This window comes from Schistocerca gregaria, chromosome 2 (genome assembly GCF_023897955.1).
Source record: "Schistocerca gregaria isolate iqSchGreg1 chromosome 2, iqSchGreg1.2, whole genome shotgun sequence".
Taxonomy (NCBI): Eukaryota; Metazoa; Arthropoda; class Insecta; order Orthoptera; family Acrididae; genus Schistocerca; species Schistocerca gregaria.
This window is the reverse complement of record NC_064921.1, coordinates 392,900,050-392,927,680: the sequence shown is the minus strand read 5'-3', so window position 1 is coordinate 392,927,680 and position 27,631 is coordinate 392,900,050. Positions and strand designations below refer to the sequence as shown.

The 27,631-nt window shown below is 37.6% G+C and overlaps 1 protein-coding gene across 3 annotated transcripts in view; it reads left to right on the top strand.

The window, feature by feature from the left end:
- The window catches only part of LOC126321896 (dynein regulatory complex protein 8), a 204,169-nt gene that overhangs the window by 40,518 nt on the left and 136,020 nt on the right, over positions 1 to 27,631 (top strand). The window lies entirely within an intron of this gene.

Below are 27,631 nucleotides of genomic sequence, written 5' to 3'. Positions count from 1 at the left end.
TTTTTCAGCAAACTGATGTTAAAGGTATTGGTCTGTATTTTGGTGGACCTGTCCTTTTACCCAGTTTGCAATACATCCAATTTAAGTAAGGGGTCCATGCCATAGAGTACTCACTGTAAAAATGAATTGGGATTCCATCCCAAACTGAAGGCTCCTGGGGGCATATTTGTTTTCAACTCTTTCAATTGTTTCTGTATGCCAGGGATTTCTATTACGGTGTCCTGCATACAGGAGTATGTACAACAGCTTTTTGTATGATCCTCCTGCTTGAATGATTTCTTGAGTGTGAAATTTAAAAGTCCAGCTTTTCTTTTGGTGCCTTCTGGTGCCACACCAGACTGGTCAATGAGTGACTGTGTAGAAGCCTTTGACTTGCCTGCTTAATGATTTTATGTAGGACCATCATTTTCTTGGGTTCTCAACATGACCTTTTGCTAAAATGTGATGGTGGAAGTTGTTGTATGCTTTGCATATCGGTTTTTTTATATGCATGAATTTTTTGCCTGTCAATATTTCCACATTATTATGGAACTGAGAGTGCAACAATTTCTACTTCTTCATTGTTTTTTGAGTTTTATTATTAGACCATGGTGATTGTTTCCACCCTAAGTCAACTTATTCAACACATACTTCTCCAGAGGATGATTTACAGTCAGTTTAAACATTGCCCATTATTCCTCTATGTCCATCATATTGGAACTAAATAATGTCCATTCACTGTCTAAGTAGGATGCTAACAACTGTCTGTCTGCTCTTTCCAGCTGTAATGTACCCTCTTTCGTCCAGGGTGAAAATCAAATATCAAGTGACAAACTTTCAATTCAGTTAAATGCTATTTCAAACCCTGAGATTATGATGATCAATTGACGACACCCCGCCAGCTTGGGTGGTCTGTATCTACAACAGACGATGTTAAGCTTAATATTTAGACAAAAGAATGATACATCACAGAATACTAAAACTAATTAAAATACCTTACCTTTAGATGCTGAATTTGGTCTCATTGTCTTGATTCTCGCCATGGTGTGTTCCATCCATCTAACATTGTTAATATTAGGTCCGGATCTTTGTGTGCTAATGAAAACTGGTACTCACTTTTTGTTTTACTATTGATTCTTCATTTTTATTAATTTAACTTTTTCACAATAATTTCCATCTTCATATCACATACTATTTATAGATACTCTCTATATAAGACAACAGACTTCCTTCCGTACTCCCATCAACAGTCCACCTCACAAAACCCCGCTCTCCCCACAATAGTCCAACTAACTCACTCCAACAGTCACCTTAACAATGTCCGACTCTCTACCTTTCACACACGAATGTCTTTGGCTCACACTGGTGCCAACATATTCTCCAGAAATAAACGAATAAAGTTCACATTATAGAATAATATAATAAAAAAGATTTGGGCAAAATTAAATACTACATACAATAATATTAAATTTAAAAAAATCATAGAAATGAAATTGGAGCACTGACCCTGCAAGGGCAGATGCGACTATAAGGGTGGTATCGCACTCTTCAGTAGTCCGTTACATTACACACACCCCTCGACATTTCATGCAAAAGTATTTTGCAAGAGATCTCGACAGATATGCAAAGCAACAAACCACTGTTTTTTTCTTTTCTTTTCTTTTCTTTTCTTTTTTTCTTTTTTTTTTTTAATTAATGTAATCTTCAATAGTTGTCTTGTCGTCTCTTTCTGCTGGTCTTCTGCTCTTGAATTTGTCCCCTTAATCACCTCATCTGTCAAATTATATCATGGTAATTTTCCTGAAATCATACAACACTTAATTAGTCACATATAAATACATTGGTATCTCACCCAGGATGCCTCTTCCCTACCATACTGGGTTTGATTACCAGAGTTTACTTACATATTTATATAATGATTGTACAAATATATTAGACACTAAAAGTAAGACATAAAAGAAATAAATGTGGTCTTATATCGACTTGGTTTTAACATCAGCTAAAAAGGTTATTTTCTATTTAGTTCAGACATCTACTGAGAAATATGTGGCTAACATTTTTTTTTATGTAAAGAGTATCATTTGAACAATCTCAGTTAAATAAGCGTCTCAGTGTCATTATATCAATAAGTTTTCCATAATGTAATGTAAAATAGCTAAAAGTGAGAGTTTAGAAATGGCAGTGCAATGGGATCATGTTAACCCAGCCATCATCAGTGGTATCATGCTTCACTTCTACATATGTATAAAATAATTCAAATGTACAAATTCAGAGGTGGCATTGCAATGGGAATCTGTAAACCCCGTCAAATGTAGTGGGAAAGTACTTTTCTCACAAATATAAATTAAATAGTAATAAGGTGAATACATGTAAATACTACCCAAAGTTTTGTGTTTGTCAGTTCAGGCATGTACTTTATCCTCTAATCGTAATCCACTCCATGCTGACACTCGTCCGACCTACCCTTATTTCATATTCTGTGTCTATACAAGATCAATTTCTTTCAGAGTTAGTCAGTAAAACATAAATCTGCGGAGATACTGAGCTCCATCCACATAAAAGTGTTGTTGTTTTCTCAACTGATCAGAACAGAAGCTAGCAATTGCATGGTCAGGTCAGTTTTTCAATACAAGATAATAAAATAGCAAACACACTTCTAATCCTAAAATTCAAATAAAATATAAATACATATATCCGAAAATTCCCTCTACTCATGGCATAGGCAATGTGTAATCATGTAAAGTGTACATCTATGTACAGTGTGTAGTCCTCTCTCCATACCCAGTTCCTTTGTCACATAAAACATGTAGATTAGTTAATTAAATTGCAGAATCATCCACCTTCTGTCACCAATACTCAGCCTTCAATCAATCTTGGCCATATGCACAGGACGCAAGACTAAACAGTATGCAGAAGTCCAACCAGTACCAAGGCGCACGGTGTCTATGTGTCTCCTTGAGAACCACATAGTATACACAACTGTGGCAAAACAGGATCACCATCACTATTAGAGTATGAATGCTGGTTCACTCAAGATTAATTGCAGTTTTTCATCCTCATACTTCAACTCACATAGTTTGTAGTAAAGACAGGTTACTCTGGTCATAACTTCTCGCAGTCACATATCCATATCGTAGCATATAAGTCACTTCACAAGTGTAAATTTGTGGTTAGTGTAGTTGCCTATGTCATAAGACATGACGTCTACTCCCCATTTCATTAACCCCTACTGAGCTGACCACACAACAAAACCAAAGTTTCATAGCTTTGTGCATAAGTAAGTGAAATAGTCAGCATTTTGATATCTCCAGTTTCAATGTATATCTTCAGTAAGTGATTAATTCCAGAATTCTAATGTCATTTAGAGTGTACAGTTTTATCATATATATACTGCTTTCACAGTTATTTCATAGATCTCAGAATCAAATCTTGACAGAATTACCTAAGTGTTGGTGTATTACAAACACAACATTGTCAGTGGCAAGGTAAGTTTCGAATGAGATGTCTCAGTGGTATAGAACAAACGTCACAACTCCGGAATTTTGACTAAGTAATAACGCAAGGCATAAAGAAATTTAAATATTACATAAAAAGGATTCATGAATAAAAGTTTACCACTGAAAAATCTCATCTACTGTTATTTCTCTCCAGTCCTATCATTGTGTTTTTATGTTAGGTATCAGTAAATAAAAATGTACATTTCTAAAGCGTATGGTATCCTATTAAATCCATATATACTTGAGGTAATAGTAGATAAGCCTCACAACAGGCAATGGTACAAATTATTATACTTAGGTACCCATATTTTGTGAGTTATGACTCAACAAGAAAAACAATGTATAGCATATATAAGTGTTCTAAAACTATAGTTCAGGTAAGTTTCTCACAGAAATGATAATTGTTTCACTGGTTCAAGAGTAAATGCCTCTCCAGGTATCTACTTATGTGCACAGTGCACATGTTTTCAAACAAGATAAGACTAGTGATCTGTCTTGAAGCAACATGGCCCAATACTGCGTTAAAAGTCCATAGTTATTGGACAAGACAAAGTTATGCAATAAAAATGATAATACAAAAGTTAAAACTCCATAAGCATAAACAAGAATAGAAACATGAAAACTTCTCTCCCCAACACAAATACTTAGCATAAGAGTGTGTTGGTCAGTTACTCACAAAGTCTGGTTCATAAAGGATCTTCAGTAACAAAATGTTACAAACAGCTTACACTGTGTATAATAAATATCAATAACAAAGATATTAAGCATAATGTCTAAATGAATAAGCTCTTTTGAGCACAATATAGCCATATTCAAACAGATGAAGTATGGCCTCATCAACTTACACTAACACAATGATACTAAGATTAAAAATCTATATTTTCAAATCACATGAGTATAAAGAAACATTTAAGTTTTGCACTCATCGTGCAAGGCAAGAGCATAAGATATTCATTGTAATAACCATAAATATATACAAAGTAAAATGCAAGATTAAACAGCAAAGATACAGATCAAGACAGAGTCCCAAGTTTTCAAAATTGTGACACTGTAAACTTAGCTTGGACTTTTATAATGCTTCAACTCCATGATGTTATGTAGACGAAAAAGTTTTCTAGATTCAGGATAGATCAACCTATAGGCATTTGGATGTAGGTTCTCAGATATCACAAATGGTCCTATATAAATATCAAAGAATTTCTTAAGTTCCCCACCCAATGATTTTGACTTTTCTACTGTTTTCACTAGGACTAAATCTCCCACATTAAACTCGCACATTTTCCCCCTCTTATCATGTCTACTTTTCCTAATTTCCCCTTGCTTTTTCATGTTGTTCCTTACCATTTCCTCTCTTTCTTCTTTTGACAAGCTGTTACATGCTGGAAACTCAGTCAATTCACTAATAAGATTTGGTGGCTTTTTATCATAAAGTATCTCATGTGGAGAGAATCCTGTTGAACTGTGCTGTAAGCTATTCATCACATCTTCAAGTTTGCTAATGTAATGTATCCAAGTGTTGTGGTCAGTATGACAGTAAGTCCTAAATAATCTCCCAATTTCACGCATGTATCTTTCGGCTGGGTTGCTGGATGGGTGATAAGCTGAAATAAGTATGTGGTTGATCTCCTCTCTATATATAAGTGTTTCCCAACTTTTGGATGTAAACTGTGATCCGTTGTCACTAAGAATTGCCTTGGGTACACCTACACATTTAAAATAGTCACGGGTAAAACATGAAATAATGTTTTTGCTAGTAGCATTCCTCAATGGGTAAAATAAATGGGTACAACTTAATAAATTTGGAAAATAAGTCCACCACTACAAAAACATACATAAACCCTCCTCTAGTGGTTGGCAGTCACCCATACAAGTCAATTGCTACAACATCAAGCTGCTGTTTCGGAAGTATATTTTGCATCTGACCTCTACTCATTTGATTGGTTACCTTGACTCTCTGACACAAGTCACAAGTGGACAAGATTTTCCTCACAGTCCTCGCCATATTGTAAAAGTAAATGTTTTCTTGAATCTTTTGTAAACATTTTGCTGCCCCACAATGACCATAACTTTCATGGGTATATTTTACAAGTTATTTTGACAAATTCATATGGCCAACATAACTTCCATACCTCACTATCTTCCTTCATCCTCCAAAATAATATTCCACTATGAACTTTGTAATACTGCCCTACTTTTACTTTTCCCTTCTTTCCAATATAACTTTTCACCAGTTTCCACTCTTCATCATGATTCTGAAACCGTCTAATGTCACTGCAGATTTTCACGACATCTTTCTCCTCATTTATCCCTTTTAAATACATAATTTTAAATTCATTCCCTCCTTCATCACCATTGTCACCAACAGATTCTCCCAAAGGATGCCTTGAAAGAGCATCTGCTATGCAATTTTCATCACCTTTAATATATTTGATGGTGTAGTTAAACTGCTGAAGAAAAAGTGCCCATCTCGTGATTCTACTATGGTATAATTTACATTCTTGTAAGTAGGATAGTGCTTTATGATCTGAAAAGACTATCACCTCATGACCCAATAAATAATTCTTAAATTTGGAGAAAGCCCAACGAACGGCTAATAGTTCCTTTTCTGTAATGGTGTACTGTCTCTCGTGTTTCTGCAATGTCCTGCTGGCAAAAGCAATAGATCTATGTTCTTCCACCCCATTCTGACTTCTCACTTGGAAAAGGTGTGCCCCTAAACCATAGTTACTACTGTCAGTCATAATACAGAAAGGCAACCCAAAATCTGGCCTACATAAGATTTTACTATTTATCAACTGGTGTTTAATCTCTTCAAAAGCAATTTGACAATCTTTATTCCAGTTCCATATAGTATTCTTTTTAAGCAAATTCCCTAAACAAGGTGCATTAAGAGCCTGAGTAGCACAATACTTCCTATAGAATCCACACAGTCTGAGAAATGACTTTAGCTTTTTCTTATTCCTAGGTGGTGGAAACTTTGCAATTGCTTCAATTTTCTCATCATCTGGCATAATTCCATTGTCAGATATAATGTGCCCCAAAAAATTTAATTGTTTCACTGCAAATTTACATTTCGATAACTTCAGTGACATTCCTCCTTTTCTAAACTCCTCACAAATTTGCTTAAATAACCCTATGTGTTCTTCCCAACTTTTACTGGATACCAAAATATCATCTACATATATAGTTGATTTGTGTAACAATTCCTTTCCCAACAGATAATCTAAAGCTCTGATAAACTCTGCAACAGATACATTCAGCTCAAATGGTACTACAGTAAAGGTATAACATTTTCCATTATATAAAAATGCTGTGTATTTCTGAGATTCCCTTGCTAATGGTATTTGATGAAATCCAGAGGTCAGATCGAGGCTAGACATAAACTTTACATGTTCAAACTTGTGTAGTAATTCATCAATATTTTCAGGATGATCAGTTTCCCTACATAATAATTTATTGAGGAACCTAGAATCTAGGACAAGTCTTACATTATTATCCTTCTTGGCAATGGCTATAATAGGATTATTATATTCGCTATTACACCTCTGAATAACCCCCCAAGTCTGCATCTTTTCCAACTCCCTCTCTACAGCTTTCCTCCTGCTTAATGGAATCCCATAAGGTTTAATGAAAAATGGATCATGTGGTTTGAGTACAAGTTTACATTCATACCCTTTCACTCTGCCTGGTCTGTCACTAAATACATCAGAATATTCCCATAGAAGTTCCATGAGATCAGATTGTTGTTCCCTAGTTAAACTCTCTGCTTCAGCAATCTTATTTTCTACTATGCTTTGATAATCTTTGTCATCAATAGAAGTCTGTTTTTCAAAAGGATCAGTGCATCTCCCATCATCTAAATAATCCACCCTCCTGATCTGATTATGACTATTACTATTCTTCTCAATGAAGCTCTCTGTATACAACTTATTTTTATCTGTTGGTTCCCTAAATTTGACAGTTTTGTTTTTCCAATTAAATCCCCTATCCACTTTTACTATCCAATCCATACCTAGAATTATGTCCTCACTCAGGTCCGGAATGACAAGACAACCCTGATCAAAGACCACATCTCCAACTTTGAAAGACAAAAGAATTTGACATTTTACTATTTTACTGAATCTTCCTGTCGCTCCCCTAATTTTAACCCCAACTACTGGTAATTCTGCAAATTCATGGTTTTTATTTATCCTATCCCTCAATTTTTCACTGATTCCTGATATCGGGCTTCCAGTATCAATCAAACAATAACCTGTCCAATCATTAATACAAATTTGCATGTATGGGCTTCCTACAATTTCACTCTCTTGCTCACCAACATCTTCATGCACCAAGTCATCTTCTACGCTTTTAAAATTCAGATCTTCATTTTGTTTGACATAAGCTAAACTATTTTCAGTCTGCACATTGTGCAGAAGCCAACTAGGATTCTCAACACAAACATAATTAGACACATTATTATTATCAGTAATCATAGGCAATTCTTTACATTTTATACCTGTTTTTGCTTTTTTCCACCAAATAGGATATACCTTCTCGCAGATGGATAACAATTGTATCCAAAACATATTATGTTTATTAACCTCATTAAGGCTGTCCCACAATCTACAAATGAACTCTTGTCCCTGGTTTCCTAAGTTAATAATTACCCTCTCTTCATTCACAACATTAATGTCATCCCTGTCTATCCCCTTGATTACTGGTGATGTATTAACCCACGTGACTGCAGATCACTGTCATCAACTGCCTCTTCCTCAGCATCATTTAACATCTCACCATTTGACTCAACTTCCCTAACCTTAGCTACTTCAGCACGACTTCTCACATCAACATCACACTATACTTCTTCTAATTCTACAACCTTATTATTCAGTACTTGATTGACATTCACACCCACAGAAGTTTTTACATCACTCAGATCTCGATTTACTGCAATTTCATCAGAATACATTAATGCATTTATTCCGAAGGTATCATAACTATTATTAACACAGGAACAACCACCTACATCCTCCCTCACATCACTTTCTTCCTCCCTAAATAAATTATTCATTATCTCCCTACTAACCTCTGAATCTTCATTACTAATGTGTCTAGAATTATCTGTGCTCATAGCTTTCTCACTGACTTGCTGCCAAAACTGTTTATCAAATGGTCTCTTATCAATTTCCGGTGCTCTTGTCATGTTATTACTATGTCTTTTTCTGTAATCATTTTGCCCATACCTATTCTGATTCCACTTAGCCTGATTTCTAGCATTATATCTGTTCGTCCCAAACTGACAGGCCCTCATTGGGACGGCTCTTAGTTTAACCGGCCTTTCCCATTCCCATCTTGTCTTCTATCTGGATTTTCCCATTGTCTATTTCTGTTCCCACCATAATAATTACCTCCCTTATTCTCATGTTAACGCCAGTTGCTATTCTCTCCTCTATTGAAATCTCCCTGAAAATTACCTTGATGATCCTGCTGATTATTCCCATTATGATTATTTCGCCTACCATTATTCCCATTATTAGAATTTTGGTTCCACCCTCCATGATTTTGTTCATAATGATGCCCATTAAATCTTTTGCTTCTTTCTAATGCATGATACAATTTCTCCACGTAATTAAAAAATTGTTCAACTGAATCATCTGGTCCATATACCAAGTCCCACTGAACTCTATTTGGTAACCTCCTTTTTAGAGCGTCTATTTGCGTTAGTTCATCAAAAGGTCTGTCTAAATGCGCCAACTTTCTTAGCTGTTTCTCACAAAATTCCCTCATTGTACCATCACATTCTTTATAATTAGCCCCATTAAGAAAGTCGCTTTTGATTTTGGCCTGAACAGACGCTGAGAAAAATTTGTTCAAAAAACTTTTTTCGAACTGACTATAGGTTAAATCATAACTGGCGGTTAGATTAGCCCACGACAATGCTTCTCCATCTAAGAATTTTTTAACAAATTTGATCTTTACAGTGTCACTCATTTCGAATGAAAAATTGTCACTACAGTTCATAATGAAATCAACTGGGTGTAATTTTCCGTCTCCCGGAAAATTACGCATGTTTGTACCTGGCCAAAATCCATTAAATGAAGTCTCTACCGATATCATAGCTAAATCATCCCGAATTTCATTTAATTGTTTCTGTAGTCGAACTACCTCATGCTCATTGTCTTTAATTACATTGTTACAAGAATCTACATTATGTTCAATAATTTTCACTTTTTCTGTTACCTTGTTTTCGAACAATGACAATTTGTCATTGACATTTTTCGTTTGTAAGTCAATTCTGGTAATCATTTCCCTATCTTTAATTTTTCTCTGACTCGAAAATGATTCAAAATACTTCGCGGTTTCTTCCACTTCCCGTTTGATTGTTAATTCGACTTTATTGAGTTTATCTTCCACATTGTCTACCCTATCTTCAATCTCGTCTGTTCGCTCCTCCAAACTGGTTTTCGTCTCTTTCATTTCCTATCTGATAGTTGAACATTCATTAAAGAATTCCTTAGCCAATTGGCTATTTTCTTTTAAAAGCTTCTCTTCTAAATCAGACACTTTCTTTTCCATACTTTTCGCGTTTTCTGTAATTACGTTATTCAAGAAACTAAATTGTTCAGAACATTGCTTATTCAAACAACTAAACCGTTTGTTCAAAGTATCGAATTGTTCAGCATTCTGTGTTAACAGTAATTGCAACATAGCAGACATATCTAATTCTTCAACCTTCCATTCCGATTTTTTACCTGCCATTTCTGTACTAGCACTTGCTTGAACACTTTCGATAGACTTTTTATCCCCCTGCTGATTTTGTTCCAACTCGTCTGTCATGGTCATTTTTAATCAAATTAAGAAACTCTTGCCCCGACAAAATGCCCAAAATGTCAACAATACAAATAACTTAATAGGTGCACTTATCTCGTTTTTCCGCGTGGTCCCACATCCGTTATTATTTGCTTTTCTTATTCTTGTTGGGTTGTTTATTCCATTTGTCAGTAGATTATATTTCCTTTCATTTAGATCGTTCTCCTCTTCTTTCTAATACATTATTAGTCCATACCTGTTAACATAAAACGAGTATCAGTCCAATAATGCAATGGATCCCGGACAAGAGCCTCCCAATTGTAATGTACCCTCTTTCGTCCGGGGTGAAAATCAAATATCAAGTGACAAACTTTCAATTCATTTAAATGCTATTTCAAACCCTGAGATTATGATGATCAATTGACGACACCCCACCAGCTTGGGTGGTCTGTATCTACAACAGACGATGTTAAGCTTAATATTTAGACAAAAGAATGATACATCACAGAATACTAAAACTAATTAAAATACCTTACCTTTAGATGCTGAATTTGGTCTCATTGTCTTGATTCTCGCCATGGTGTGTTCCATCCATCTAACATAGTTAATATTAGGTCCGGATCTTTGTGTGCTAATGAAAACTGGTACTCGCTTTTTGTTTTACTATTGATTCTTCATTTTTATTAATTTAATTTTTTCACAATAATTTCCATCTTCATTGTTGTTGTTGTGGTCTTCAGTCCTGAGACTGGTTTGATGCAGCTCTCCATGCTACTCTATCTTGTGCAAGCTTCTTCATCTCCCAGTACCTAGTGCAACGTACATCCTTCAGAATCTGCTTAGCGTATTCATCTCTTGGTCTCCCTCTACGATTTTTACCCTCCACACTGCACTCTAATACTAAATTGGTGATCCCTTGATGCCTCAGAACATGTCCTACCAACTGATCCCTTCTTCTGGTCAAGTTGTTCCACAAACTTCTCTTCTCTCCAATCCTATTCAATACTTCCTCATTAGTTATGTGATCTACCCATCTAATCTTCAGCATTCTTCTGTAGCACCACATTTCGAAAGCTTCTATTCTCTTCTTGTCCAAACTAGTTATCATCCATGTTTCACTTCCGTACATGGCTACACTCCATACAAATACTTTCAGAAATGACTTCCTGACACTTAAATCTATACTCGATGTTAACAAATTTCTCTTCTTCAGAAACGCTTTCCATCCCATTGCCAGTCTACATTTTATATCCTCTCTACTTCGACCATCATCAGTTATTTTGCTCCCCAAATAGCAAAACTCCTTTACTACTTTAATTGTCTCATTTCCTAATCTAATTCCCTCAGCATCACCCGACTTTATTCGACTACATTCCATTTTCCTCGTTTTGCTTTTGTTGATGTTCATCTTATATCCTCCTTTCAAGACACTATCCATTCCGTTCAACTGCTCTTCCAAGTCCTTTGCTGTCTCTGACAGAATTACGATGTCATCGGCGAACCTCAAAGCTTTTATTTCTTCTCCATGGATTTTAATACCTACTCCAAATTTTTCTTTTGTTTCCTTCACTGCTTGCTCAATATACAGATTGAATAACATCGGGGAGAGCCTGCAACCCTATCTCACTCCCTTCCCAACCACTGCTTCCCTTTCATGTCCCTCGACTCTTATAACTGCCATCTGGTTTCTGTACAAATTGTAAATAGCCTTTCGCTCCCTGTATTTTACCCCTGCTACCTTCAGAATTTGAAAGAGAGTATTCCAATCAACATTGTCAAAAGTTTTCTCTAAGTCTACAAATGCTAGAAACGTAGGTTTGCCTTTCCTTAATCTAGCTTCTAAGATAAGTCGTAGGGTCAGTATTGCCTCTCGTGTTCCAATATTCCTACGGAATCCAAACTGATCTTCCCCGAGGTCGGCTTCTACTAGTTTTTCCATTCGTCTGTAAAAAATTCACGTTAGTGTTTTGCAGCTGTGACTTATTAAACTGATAGTTCAGTAATTTTCACATCTGTCAACACCTGCTTTCTTTGGTATTGGAATTATTATATTCTTCTTGAAGTCTGAGGGTATTTCGCCTGTCTCATACATCTTGCTCACCAGATGGTAGAGTTTTGTCAGGACTGGCTCTCCCAAAGCCGTCAGTAGTTCCAATGGAATGTTGTCTACTCCGGGGACCTTGTTTCGACTCAGGTCTTTCAGTGCTCTGTCAAACTCAACACGCAGTATCGTATCTCCCATTTCGTCTTCATCTACATCCTCTACCATTTCCATAATATTGTCCTCAAGTACATCACCCTTGTATAGACCCTCTATATACTCCTTGCACCTTTCTGCTTTCCCTTGTTTGCTTAGAACTGGGTTTCCATCTGAGCTCTTGATATTCATACAAGTGGTTCTCTTATCTCCAAACGTCTCTTTAATTCTTCTGTAGGCAGTATCTATCTTACCCCTAGTGAGATAAGCGTCTACATCCTTACATTTGTCCTCTAGCCATCCCTGCTTAGCCATTTTGCACTTCCTGTAGATCTCATTTTTTGAGACGTCTGTATTCCTTTTTGCCTGCTTCGTTTACTGCATTTTATATTTTCTCCTTTCATCAATTAAATTCAATATTTCTTCTGTTACCCAAGGATTTCTACTAGCCTTCATCTTTTTACCTACTTGATCCTCTGCTGCCTTCACTACTTCATCCCTCAAAGCTACCCATTCTTCTTCTACCGTATTTCTTTCCCCCATTCCTGTCAATTGCTCTCTTATGCTCTCCCTGAAACTCTGTACAACCTCTGGTTCTTTTAGTTTATCCAGGTCCCATCTCCTTAAATTCCCACCTTTTTTCAGTTTCTTTAGTTTTAATCTACAGGTCATAACCAATAGATTGTGATCAGAGTCCACATCTGCACCTGGAAATGTCTTACAATTTAAAACCTGGTTCCTAAATCTCTGTCTTACCATTATATAATCTATCTGAAACCTGTCAGTATCTCCAGGCTTCTTCCATGTATACAGCCTTCTTTTATGGTTCTTGAACCACACTTTTTATAGATATAGATAATCTCTATATAAGACGACAGACTTCCTTCCGTACTCCCATCAACAGTCCACCTCACAAAACCCTGCTCTCCCCACAACAGTCCAACTAACTCACTCCAACAGTCACCTTAACAATGTCCGACTCTCTACCTTTCACACACGAATGTCTTTGGCTCATACTGGTGCCAACATATTCTCCAGAAATAAACAAAGTTCACATTATAGAATAATACAATAAAAAAGATTTGGGCAAAATTAAATACTACATACAATAATATTAAATAATAAAAATCATAGTAATGAAATTGGAGCAGTGACCCTGCAAGGGCAGATGCGACTATAGGGGTGGTATCGCATTCTTCAGTAGTCCGTTACATTACACAGTGTAGATACTCTCTTAACCTTCTTGATGGATTTACTGGTGCTGTTCAATAAAGAATATAGTATTTTTAGTGAATGTGCTGTACTAGTTTAATTGCTTGTGACATTCTGTTAGCTTAATGTGTAGGAAACACAATGTACTAATCTCATTGTTGGCACTGCTGGTTCCCTTGTGTGACAGGTGGCAAGCTGAGATGTGTTAAGTATTGCCTTTTATTACTACAAAGGTGATGCATGATGAACAATATGCAACTTTGAAATTCTGCATTTGGCTAACAGATCTTCAGTTGAAGCATATGCTATGTTACAGGAAGCCTGGCAGAGAGACTATTCTTCCTTATATCACACCTTGAATATGATTTAAATTTTCAGGGAGGGAGACAATTTCATAGGAAGATGGGACAGACACTCAAGTTACTACTCTCACAGAAGAAAATACAGGGTGTTTAAAAAACGACCGGTATATTTGAAACAGCAATACAAACTAAACGAGCAGCGATAGAAATACACCGTTTGTTGCAATATGCTTGGGACAACAGCACATTTTCAGGCAGACAAACTTTCGAAATTACAGTAGTTACAATTTTCAACAACAGATGGCGCTGCAAGTGATGTGAAAGATATAGAAGACAACGCAGTCTGTGGGTGCGCCATTCTGTACGTCGTCTTTCTGCTGTAAGCGTATGCTGTTCACAATGTGCAAGTGTGCTGTGGACAACATGGTTTATTCCTTAGAACAGAGGATTTTTCAGGTGTTGGAACTCCACTGCCTAGAACACAGTGTTGTTGCAACTAGACGAAGTTTTCAGCGGAGGTTTAATGTAACCAAAGGACCGAAAAGCGATACAATAAAGGATCTGTTTGAAAAATTTCAACGGACTGGGGACGTGACGGATGAACGTGCTGGAAAGGTAGGGCAACTGCGTACGGCAACCACAGAGGGCAACGTGCAGCTAGTGCAGCAAGTGATCCAACAACGGCCTCGGGTTTCTGTTCGCCGTGTTGCAGCTGCGGTCCAAATGACGCCAACGTCCACGTATCGTCTCATGCGCCAGAGTTTACACCTCTATCCATACAAAATTCAAACGCGGCAACCCCTCAGCGTTGCTACCATTGCTGCACGAGAGACATTCGCTAACGATATAGTGCACAGGATTGATGACGGCGATATGCATGTGGGCAGCATTTGGTTTACTGACAAAGCTTATTTTTACCTGGACGGCTTCGTCAATAAACAGAACTGGCGCATATGGGGAACTGAAAAGCCCCATGTTGCAGTCCCATAGTCCCTGCATCCTCAAAAAGTACTGGTCTGGGTCGCCATTTCTTCCAAAGGAATCATTGGCTCATTTTTCAGATCCGAAACGATTACTGCATCACGCTATCTGGACATTCTTCGTGAATTTGTGGTGGTACAAACTGCCTTAGACGACACTGCGAACACCTCTTTTTTTTATGCAAGATGGTGCCCGGCCACATCGCACGGCCAACGTATTTAATTTCCTGAATGAATATTTCGATGATCGTGTGATTGCTTTGGGCTATCCGAAACATACAGGAGGCATCGTGGATTGGCCTCCCTATTCGCCAGACATGAACCCCTGTGACTTCTTTCTGTGGGGACACTTGAAAGACCAGGTGTACCGCCAGAATCCAGAAACAATTGAACAGCTGAAGCAGTACATCTCATCTGCATGTGAAGCCATTCCGCCAGACACGTTGTCAAAGGTTTCGGGTAATTTCATTCAGAGACTACGCCATATTATTGCTACGCATGGTGGATATGTGGAAAATATCGTACTATAGAGTTTCCCAGACCGCAGCGCCATCTGTTGTTGACAATTGTAACTACTATAATTTCGAAAGTTTGTCTGCCTGAAAATGTGCTGTTGTCCCAAGCATATTGCAACAAACGGTGTATTTCTATCGCTGCTCGTTTAGTTTGTATTGCCGTTTCAAATATACCGGTCATTTTTGAAACACCCTGTATCAACACTGCTGCTGTCATTGTGAGAGAATGTTGATGAATAATCTAGCTAAAAACTCTTCCTGAAATTCTGAAAATGTCATTGGGTATCAGCTTCATGTTGGTGGCAGAAGACTTACATGAGATGTGTTTGTGGATGGTGGGTTCTATAACAGCTGATTCACTAACAGGACATTTTAGTGCAGGTCTGCATGCAATTGAAGTTGATGTTAGAGAATATCCAGAGAGTGTTTCAAAGGTAATCACTGCTGATGGGACTTGGCTTCATCATTTTGATCTCGAGAGCAAACAGCAAAACTCAATATGAAAATCTCCATCACCAACCCCCAGAGAAGCTAAAGCAGTTTTTTCTGATGGGAAATTTATGGTCACCTCATTTTTTGATATTCATAGAATGGTTTATCAGCATCTTGTACCTGCACACACATCAATAACTGGACAGTAGTACAGAGATATCCTGAAAATTTTGCAAGCTCATATCAGACACAAAAGACAACATATCCATGAAACAAGACGGACACAGGGCTACAATAATGCATAGTCACTTATAGAAAATGTTGTTACTGAATATCTTACAAAAACATATGTGAAGCGCACCCATCATCCTCCCTCGGGTGGATTTAGCCTTTTTTCTATTCTCTAACCCAAAGGAAGACATCCATGGGAGGTATTTTCCATCATCAGAAACAGCACATTTTTGCAGGCTGGCAGAAATACAGGGACAAGTGCATTGCGTCCGAAGGATACTATTTTGAGAAGGACCCTCAAAATTAATCATACTTTACGGAACAGCCCTTGTATTAACTTTAGTAACCATGTCTCTATAAGAACACTGTCAATAAGTTTAGCCCTGTTCTTATGAGGGCAGATAAAAAAAATGTAAGTTACGCTTCCAAGCTGTGGCCATTTATTAAACCTCTTACATGGCTATGACAACGTACAATACAAGTTCACTTTTCCATATAGTCCCCAGGAGACTGTAAACACTTCTTGGGACTGGTAACCAACTTTTCTATTCTGATTGCATAGAAATCACCTGCAATGCTATGTAATCACCTGGATACAGCTGCTTTCACCTCATCATCATTTCGGAATCATTTCCACTGAGATACTCTTTCATCTTGATGAACACATGATAATCAGATGGTGATATGTCTGGACTGTAAGGAGGATATTGCTATACCTCCCACATGATCGGTGCATCAGTTCTGATGTTTACCCAGCTGAGTGCAGTGTTGCGTTATACAACAAAATTACACTGGTGCTCAATTTTTCCCTGTCACTTTTCTTTAACTGCCTTATGTACCAGGTGCAATGTTTGACCGTACAAAGCAGAGTTGATTGTTGTGCCTTTCAGCATAAATTCCATGTGCACCATCCCTCCTTGTGAAAGAACACTGTTGCCATTACCTTTCCTGTTGAAGGTTCGACCTTGGTCTTCTTTTATTGTGGTGAGTAGTGTGCACCCATTCCATTAATGTTCTCTTTGTATCGGGGGTGAAATGGTGGACTCAAGTTTCACACCATGATGATTCACGAAAGAAACTTGTTGCCCTCCATCAGAATACTGTTTCAAAAATGCCAGTGATGGTTGGAAACTTTGTCCCTTGTGAACATTGGTGAGCAGCCGTGGGACTTGTTTGGCGCACAGTTTATGGCATCTAAGGTGCTAATGAGCAATGGAAAACACACTGTCATATGAAATGTTCAGCATGCTGGCAATTTCCTGCAGTGTTACGCACTGATCCCCTGTAATGATCACATCCACATGTTCAACATTTGCTTTGGTACTGGCTGTTGCAGGCCTGTCTTCATGATATTCTTCAGTGAGACTCACGTGTTCGATGTTAAACTGCTTACGCCACTTTACAATACCTGGGTGAGAGGTAGCACACTCACCATATATAGCAGTGATTTCACAATGAATGTCCATGCAATTGAGCCCTTTAGCACAAAGAAATATGATTGTTGCATGCATCTCAAATTTGGAGTAAACATACAGTTTTACGCGCTGTTGAGCCTATCGTGCTCCACTCACGCAACATGACAGGACACCACACCTCCCATCTGATTGGACTTGTGAGCAGTTACTGTTGCACACTATACATTTGCCATGGTCATGACACACAGTGTGCTCTAGCAGTGAGATGTGTAACTTACTTTCTGATTCACCCTCATAGCTAAAAGGTGTAAAATATTTCTGTTGTGTGTGGGTTTTCGCATTAACTGTTCAATACACTTTTCAAAAATGTATTCAGAACTACTTTACAAGATTGTCTGTCCATACTGCATGCAATGAAATCATAGACATCTCAGTCTATACTCAGTAGATTAAAATTGCCTACAAGTAATATTGTGTGACTGAGGTACTTTTGCACCATTGATTGTAGACTTTTTTGAATGATTCCACAACTTTTACAACAGAATCAGGTGGCCAGTAAAAACATCCATTGATTATTTTGAGTTCACCTACTCATATCTAGATAACTTCAGAGTCAGACTCAATTTCGACTTCGATAAACACAATATTTTTGTCAGCTGCAATGTAAATTCTCCCTCTTATGGCATCTAGTGTCTTTTTTTATGTATGTCCCATGCCTCATTAAATATTTCAGAGCTTCCTCTTCCTAGTTTCATCCAGCCTTCAATTCCCAGTATAATCTGAGTGCAAACAACTTTCCTGTAGGGCAGCAAATTCAGAAATTTTGTTGCAAATGCTTCTGCAATGTACTGTTAAATTTTTGGCAGTTGAAGTTTCGTTGGTTTGCACACAATTTTATTTCAGTCTATGCACATTGACTGAGAGAATTCATCAGAGGACCTCAAACTACTGCCTAAAAATCCCCATGTGCACTCCAAAAGTACTCTGCTACTTCCTGTGTGTAGCACACCTCTGATCCCTCTAGGGGACTCCTACAATTCTGCACCCCATATTGCAGGTCCAGATACCTGCAGCCAAGAGAGTCACAGAATCAACAGAGACTCTGGTTGACATCATTGACTAAGCTCCAAACTGAAGGACCCTGATCACTTCTGTGTTCAATATTGCAAGTTTGAGCTGCGCTTGCACACTGTGAGAGAGCCAGCAGCCTTCATCACTTCTCCCAGCTGCCCACATGTACTGAGGATGGCTTCAGAACCCAAGTGACAGACATCTTTGGTGCCAACATGAGCACAACTTGTAGATGACGATATCCTGTACCCCAATAGCTGGAGGCAGGGCCTCTTGAATGAGTCAGAGAGGAGGTCCACCAGCAAACATACTGAGTACACATTGGATTTATTTTCTGCCCTGATTGCTGTTTCCCTAAGGGGCTCCATAATGCACCTAACATTGGTGCTCCTGATAACTAGCAAACCCCATTACATGTGTCCCTGCTTGGACTCTGCTGAAGGAGTGGTCACTTATCCTCTCCTGGGGTGAATGGGCAATGCCAGATGGTCAGGCCACATATTGACTCTCTGTCTTGAGTGAACTGAATGCATTCCAACCTACCACTCACTCTGCAGTGAGCACAGATCCCCCACATCAAGTACACTGTAAGGTGCCTTGGTAGCAGAGCGCTTGAGGGAGTGTACGGTGCAATGCACAAGATTTTCCATCGTCGCTATGCCCCAAGGCAGCAGAAGGCAGACCATAGCCAACAATGTAGACCACTGCCGACAGTGCCTTCAGTTGTTTGCTAATTGTGACCAGCTCTTCCTGTATCCACATAAAGCATGCACATTTGGTATTTATCCTACTACTACTAATTTAAGAATTAAATTACAAAGCAGATGGAAACAGCCAAAAATGTAACTTGCTGTTCTCCTGATGTGTTACAAATGGAGGATGGTACCTGGCTGACCTATCTCTGATGGTGCATGGCTTTTCAAAACGAGTGACAGCTGTGCTGCAGTCTGTGTAAATGTACATTACAAAGTTATTAAAAGTGTTGTTCGGACAGGAATATGTAATTTCTTATATAAAAAAACCATTACAGGTTTTTGCAAAAACTGTTTTTCTATAATTCCATTGTTTCCCAATTTTTCTATTTAGTTTCCATATTTGTTTAATTTTTTGTAGTGTTGTACAAGGTTTTTTATTCCTAAGTCATTCACATCTGTGAATTGTGAGAATAACCCACCTTTTAACTGTTTGTTTCATCTCATCATCTGCTGTGAAGTGCCTGCTGCTGAGAAACTGAGGTAGCTGAACAAATGAAAAACACTCAGTGTCAAGTCTTAATTGTATGGTGAGTGGACAATCTGTTCCCATCCAAAAGATATGATCAGATTTTGGGTGTGAATGGCAGAATGGCGTCTGGCATCACCATGCAACAAAAAGACTTCAGACGTCAGAACACCATTGCACTTATTCTGTAGTGCATGTCAAAGTTTAGTCAGGTTAGTGCAGTAAACCATTGTGTTTATTGTTCTTCATTGCTACATAAACTCAGCTAACTCTAGATATCCCCAAGGACTGTTGCCATAACCTTATGCGTTGAGATTGTATACTTGGACTTGACTTTGGTGATGTGTGATGCTGTTCCATTGACTGATGTGTGGACCCTGGGGTCATGTGAGAAACTCATGTGTTGTCCCCCGTGACAGTGTTTTCTAAACACTGATCACCTTCTTTATGGTTTTGCTCCAAAAAATCGAGCACAATCAATTCATTCCATTTGTGTTTCTCAGTAAGCAGCCTGGGAATCCAACATGCACACTATTTGCAAAACTGCAGCTTTTCAGAGACAATTTTGTGGACAGTTTTTCTATGCATCTTTGGAAATTCCAATGCCAAAGTTGAAATTGTGAAGGCCGGTCTTCACAAATATTTTGTCCATGGTATTGGCAAAATCTTCTGAGATCACTGATACATGGCCTGATTGCGGTTCATCACGGATATTGTCTGGTCTGTCCTTGAAAACTCTTACTCACTTATGCACTAGGCTGTCACTTATCACATTGGGGCCATATATCTCATTTACCTGTCAATGAATTTCTGCTGTTGTCACATTCCTTGTTGTCAAAAACTGAATGATTGATTGTATTTCCCAGTCAGTGAGTTGATCAGGTGTTCAAACATTTTGAATTTACACTGTAAATAGCACATTGCGACAATATCAGTGGAAATGGTTTCAGTGGAGGAGCAAGTGTGCAGGAAGTCAGTGCACATATGTGTTTCAACGTTTCTGCAACATTCAGTTAGTTATGTAATTTGGACCTTACTTTCTGAATAAACTTCATAAAATGCATTAATAAACCTCTTAAATACACAGACATGTAAGCACACAAAAAGGTGGAAATGCAATTGACACTTTGGTGACGTGTCACAAATGGATGTGAGTTCCTGACTGAGCTACACTACAAAGTTAGTAAGCTGCAAGACTACATCTCCTCTGCAGCCTTCTCTATTTCATCCCTCAAAGCTACACACCTGTCTTTTATTATATTCCTATCCTGTATATCGGTCAATGGTTGCCTAATACTCTTTCTGAAGCTCTCAGATACCTCTGGCTCCTTCATTTTAGTCAGGTCTCATGTCGTAATTTCTTACCTTTTGTACAATTTCTTCAGTTTTCATCTGCAGTTCAAAACCAAAAAATTATTGTCGCAGTAATCATATGTATGTGGAAATGTCTTACAGTTTAAAATTTGGTTTTGAAATCATTATGAAACCATTCTGTATCCCCATCACTTTCCATATAGACAGCCTCCTTTCATTATTATTAAATCAAGTGTTAGCGATGAATAAATTATGCTCTGCACAAAATTCTTCCGGGCAGCTCCTCGATCCAGTTCTTTCCCTCAATCCATGTTCTCCTACTATGATTCTGTCTCTTCCTTTTCCTACTACAGGATTCCGTTACTCTATCACAATTAAATTCATTAACTATCTGAACACTTTCCTTTATCTCTTCTTACATTTTATCAATGTCATTGTAGTCTCCATAGATTGTTGGTATATAAACTTAGACTACTGTGTGACCACTAAGACCTTGCTGTTTGCTACCAAACCATCCTATCCTGTATTAGTGTGTTGAATGTTACTTGGTGTGTCTCTTGCTAAGATAATGCATTCACTTTGCTATTGATAGTTGCTTAGCCATGATTCTATTTTCTTATTCATTATTAGTCCTGCTCCTGAATTACTCCTATCTGATTTCTTGTTGATAACCTTGCACTGACCTGACCAGTTGTCTTGTCCTCCAAAACAAAGAGAGACTCTCACACGGCATGAAAGTATGTGACTTTTGGTGTTGCCTAGATTTTTTATGACTGTGCCAAGGTTAAAGAGTTTTGCAAGTAAATTTGTTCATATCATCTGTGTCCTTATGGAACAATTTCTCACACCAGTGCACTGTATGTGACTTTCTGATTACCTGCTTACTGCAGAATTGCCCTGTAGACTCTTGATGTTAAGGACAGTGCTAAATGATGTAGTCCGGACACAAAATAAATTTTAGAAATGGTTCATCCCACTTTAACTGCACTGTACGATTGTTGATGGCCAGCTTCAGTTTTAGAATTCACAGTTGATACAAATAAGGAGATGATCATTTCTTCCATTACAAGGACTTGTGAAGAAACTCATCCAGTCGTTAAACATCATCACAGTATCAGCTAAAGTTCATAGTGTTAAAATGTACAATGACAGGAACATGAAAATAACAGTGCACACGAAACAGTTTGAGATATTGTCACCATGGTTAATAATGTAGTCCAATATAGTAGTGATGGAATATTAGCACTTTGAAGTTGGATGTTTATTAGTAGCAAAGATATTCCATGATTACAGACCGTTACTGTAACATTAAAATGACAGAACTATTGTAAGTAAAAACACTGGTGGTAGCCTTTTACACATACTGACATAATCACATTATATGTGTGCTTTCAAGTCTAACATGATACAACATATAGACATTAGGTGCATGATCATCAGACGTGGACTTTTTTTCATACTGAAATTGAGATGTTACCCAAATTCTGCAAACCACCAACAGATTCTTACGCAGTCTGACATGAAGTTTTTGTCTGTGTGTTGGCGAGTTACTGGACTGCAAACTTTGGTACAGGGTTGACTATTTGAAGGCAGGTGTAAGGATACATTAATTCTGGAACTTATGGTTGGAGATTTTGCTGAGTTAGATTTTGCTGTTTTGCATTGAATCTAAGACTTCACTACTGCTTGGTTTTGTAAACTGTTCCTGGATAGTCATTCACAGAAGTTCATGAAACAATACTGTTATGAATCTTCTGAAATCCTCAGTGTATATTTATGGCATCCACCGTGAAATAAATACTTTATGATACTAAATTATTTGAAATATTAATTACTGACTAAACTAGTGAGAGGTGTTCTCCAATTCAGAAAAATATACAGCAATAAAATTATGTCAAATTTCAGACTCTTGCAATCAGTGAAGCAAAGTAGGTGATTGAAAGTTTGAGGGTCTGAATTCTTGATGTCAATTATTTCATGAATTAATTAATTTCAGATAATTCTAAATACATTCTCAGAAAGCTGGGAGTGCCTGTTTTTGAATGGGTGGAACAGTATCCCTGCTTATTTCCTCACAGTGTTTTTCCTATTACACATTTGTCATAACTTTAATTAGGTGTCACTTTTAATTACTCAGGCTTCCAGTAAAATCACTTCCATCATTGTAATTAGGAAAGTAAATATAAACAACTAAACAATAACTTTAAATAAGATTTTCCATAAATAACAGTTTTGGAGTCACCTGCACCTGCATTAGATATACACTGTCATAAAAGAGAATTAGTACACCTGGGAAAACAATGTTGATTTTGATCCAGTGACAGCATATGCCTTGTGGGGGAAAGTATGAGTATTGTCCGTAAAGTAAGGTCTCCAACAATCTCCTGTCAGGACAGAGCAAGCTAGCTTAAATCTGACAACAGTACCATGTTCCTTGCTTCCCATGCCACTAGTCTTGCCTGTCCCTGTCTCTCTGTGACACTCATCTTGGAATAGCAGCCATTAACAATGGATGAACAAATCAATACTCCTACCAAGTCTGAATAGTGTCTTGTGATTAGATGTCTGTGGTTTGAGGGGTCAACATCTATTGAAATTCTTCGCCAGTTGGCCAATGTATATGGAGAAAAGTGTATGGATTTAAAAAATGTGTGTAAGTTGTGTAGGGAGTTCACAGACAGCCTTATAAATGTGCATGATGAGGCTGGCTGTGGGAATCCATCAGTTTCAGATGAGACAGTGACTAAAGTCAAAGAATATTTGATTGCGAATTGGCGTGTAACTGTGTGTGAGATTGCCGAACTGAGAAGGGACATCTCTAAGACTACTGTGGACAAGATTTTGGTGATTTTTGAATATCACAATGTGTGTGCCAGGCATCTGGCATAGATGATCACTGATGACCATAAAAAGAAGTGCATCGAAAGTGCCTGCAAGTCTCTGTGTCAGTACTAGGAAGAGGATGAGTAATTTCTGGATTCAGCTCTAAATAGGGATGAATATTTGGTTCACTACTTAATGCCACAGACTAAGGAACACTCAAGAGAATGGCGGCATTCCAGCTCTCCAAATCTCAAGAAGTTCAAGAAAACACCGACAGTGGGGAAGGTGATGGCTTCGATATTCTGGGATAGGAAATATGTTTGCTGGTCGACTACCTGGAAAAAGGTACAACAAACAATGTGGCAAGGTACTGCAATACACTAACAAAACTATGCTGGGCTGTACAGAACAATTGGAGGGATCGGCTGACAAAGGGAGTGTGTTTTGCACTATGACAATGCCCACCCTCATGTTGCCAGCATCACAATAGATCTCATTGCCAAATTCGGGTGGGAAATCATAGGCCATCCTTCATAGAGCTGTGATTTGGCTCCTAGCGACTACTATTTGATCCTCAACTTGAAACAACACTTGGTGGGGAATGAAATTCTCAAGCAATGAAGAGCTCAAGGCAGCTGTCAATCCCTTCCTCTATGAGTCAGTGGGAGAGTGGTATGATGTGGGTATGAAAATGCTTCCAGAGAGTCTCCAAAAATGCATTGATTGTGATGGGGACTATGTGAAAAATAGCTAAAAGTCCAAGCTTTCAGAATATGTAATTGATTTCATTATAAAATTATGTTTACTATGTGAAAAAGCATTGGTGACCTTGATTTATGAACAACCCCGCAGATGTACTGATAATGGTTTCAGTGTTGTCCACCAACAGATAGCTTAGTGGTATCACTACCAGAGCACCATCTGTTTCTACCCCATAACAGGAAATGCTCACAAATAGCAGTCAACTAAGTGAGTTTGAAAGGGCTCAAATTGTGCCTTCCAAGCGGTGGGATGGTCCCTTTGGAGAACTGTCATGCAAGTTGGATGCATTGTGTCAGTTGCACAATGATGCTGATGTCAGCGGTCTCATGAGCATTCTCACACTCGTAGATGAGGTTCTGGGCATCCACATAGCACAGACGCCTATCAGGATTGTTGTATTGTGAGGACAGCAGTGACAGATCATATAGCGAGCTCGACTTTTGCTATCAGATGGTCCTTGGAAGATGGAATGGCATGGCATAGTCTTCAGTGAAGAAAGCAGATTCTGCCTACATGTAAGTGATGGATGTTTGTGTGTATTACATATACCTGGTGAGTACTGTCTCATAGAGTGCATTTGTCCAAGACACACTGGCCCCATTCCAGGCTTTATGATCTGGGGTGGGATAAATGATAACTCTTGTTCACCTTTGGTGTTTCTAGTGGGGACCTAACCAGTGCTAGGTATATGCAGAATATTGTTAGAGCAATTATTTTGCTATTCTTGCAACAGGTATGTGATGCATCGTTCCAACAGAATAATACCCACACACTGTGGAATATGATGTAGTGAGAAGAGGCTCTTGCGACTTGTCAGTCGTAAACTCTTACAGAACTATGTCAACAGGTGGAGCAGGCCTGGTATAATGTATCCCAATATAGTATTTGCTGTCTGTATGATTGATTGGTTCCCAGAGTCAGCACCTGCATCGCCACCCTTGGAGGCTACACCATGTAGTAATTTGGGTGTTTTAGCATGGGTCAACAGTGGCGCTTGTGCTATTCATCTGTAAATGTAATCATTTCATGTACTCCATATGCACTATTGCAACAATGGATCTTGAGTGAATTGGAAACATCTAAAAGATGTACTAATTTTTTCTGGCAGTGTAGAATATATATATTAAAAAAAAGTTTCTCATGGAGCAGAAAACATAATACACGGATCAACTTGTTATGTGTCAAACCTATTTATCGGGTAGGTCAAAATGTGATAGTAGGTAACTGATTTACTAGTATTGGCTTGATAGAAGAGTCAGGAAGGAAAAATGTTTCTTTTGTTGGGACAATGAAGAAAAAAAACATGTGGTTCCTCTGGGATTTACTACCAGTAAAGGAAGAGCTGTTCCCAGTTCACTTTTTGGCTTTGATAAAAGTTGTATTGTAGTTTTCGGTACTCCTATTAAGGGAAGGTGCATGATCCTGGCATCAAATTTGTATGAAGACAATTCAGTAAATGCTGACAATGGAAATAATGAGAAGCCATCGATTGTAACATTTTATAATAGCAGCAGAGATGGAGTTGGCACTTCAGTTAAGTTCATACAGTGTTGCAAGAAATGTGCCATTGGCTTATGGTTGAATTTTTTTGCAGTTATCGATATGATGAAATCAATGCACAAGTAATTTATTGTGCCAACAATGAGAATTGTTTCAGAAGAAAAGGGTTCCTGAAAGAACTATGTCACGCATTGTTCTACCACAGTTGTCTCACAGAAGATTGGACTCCACAGCAATTCACAGGGATCTCCAACCAAGGCTACAACATTGTAGGGCATTGTAGGCATGCAAAGAAGAATCAGAAGACAGACAGCAGAAAAGGTGAAAAGTAACTGGGATCCAGAGAAAAAAATGTAACACCTGCATAGTAAAGAAAAAACTGAGAAAATATTGTTGCAAAATGTGTCAAAAGCCAAACTGATTGACACACATTGAAACTTTTTGCTTTGACTGCAATAAAATTTCTCAAGTGTTACCACAGTCCAAAAGTGGTGATACAAATGAATGAGTAATAGTATCATCGTCATGCTCCATTGTCACCTTCACCTTTTTGTAAAGGTGTTTGTCATTTATAATGAGTTTAATTAGTGAAATTTAATAAAGAAGCTAGTGAAAAAATAATGTTGTTGTCATTTGTTACCATAGCCCAATAGTACCAATAAGGAAACTGAATGGTTAATATTTCTATTGTTCTTGTGATCTTATGTCACCTTTTCATTTATTTAAAGATATTTTCGATTTATAATGCATTTTGAAAATGAAATTTAATAAATAATTATGCAAATAACCAATGTGATCAATTTGACACACTGTACCTAATATCATTGTGAAAAACACCACTCCTGACAGAAGTTTAAGTACAAATGAAAACAGGTATTAATTAAAAGATATCTCAAATAGTTTATTTATGAAACTATATTTGTAGATATCCACCTCCATCATGTCAATAGCAGTAAATATTTTTTAAAGATATTTGATGAATAGTATCTACTGTGTTATTTTTTGTATATATCCACTATATTTGTGTATTATTAATATTGTTGTGCAATAATTATAATATCCAAGACTATAAGGTTATTACAGAAAAATAAAGATTATTATTATTATTATTATTATTATTATTATTATTATTAAAAGTTTATTGCTGGAGTGTTTAGCTGAAAGGAGCCCCCTGTAGTTAGAAATTGTTGTACAGAGACAGAAAACCATTCTGAAATGTTGTTGAGTGACATTCAAATGTTTGTTTAATATCCATGGTCAATAAAATAGATTTGTCTTTACATGACACACTCAACATCATATAACAAATGATTTTTTTATAAACATGATTTTAGCAATACTTAAATAATGTCATTGTTGGAAATATGGATGCTTAGTTACTATCTCAA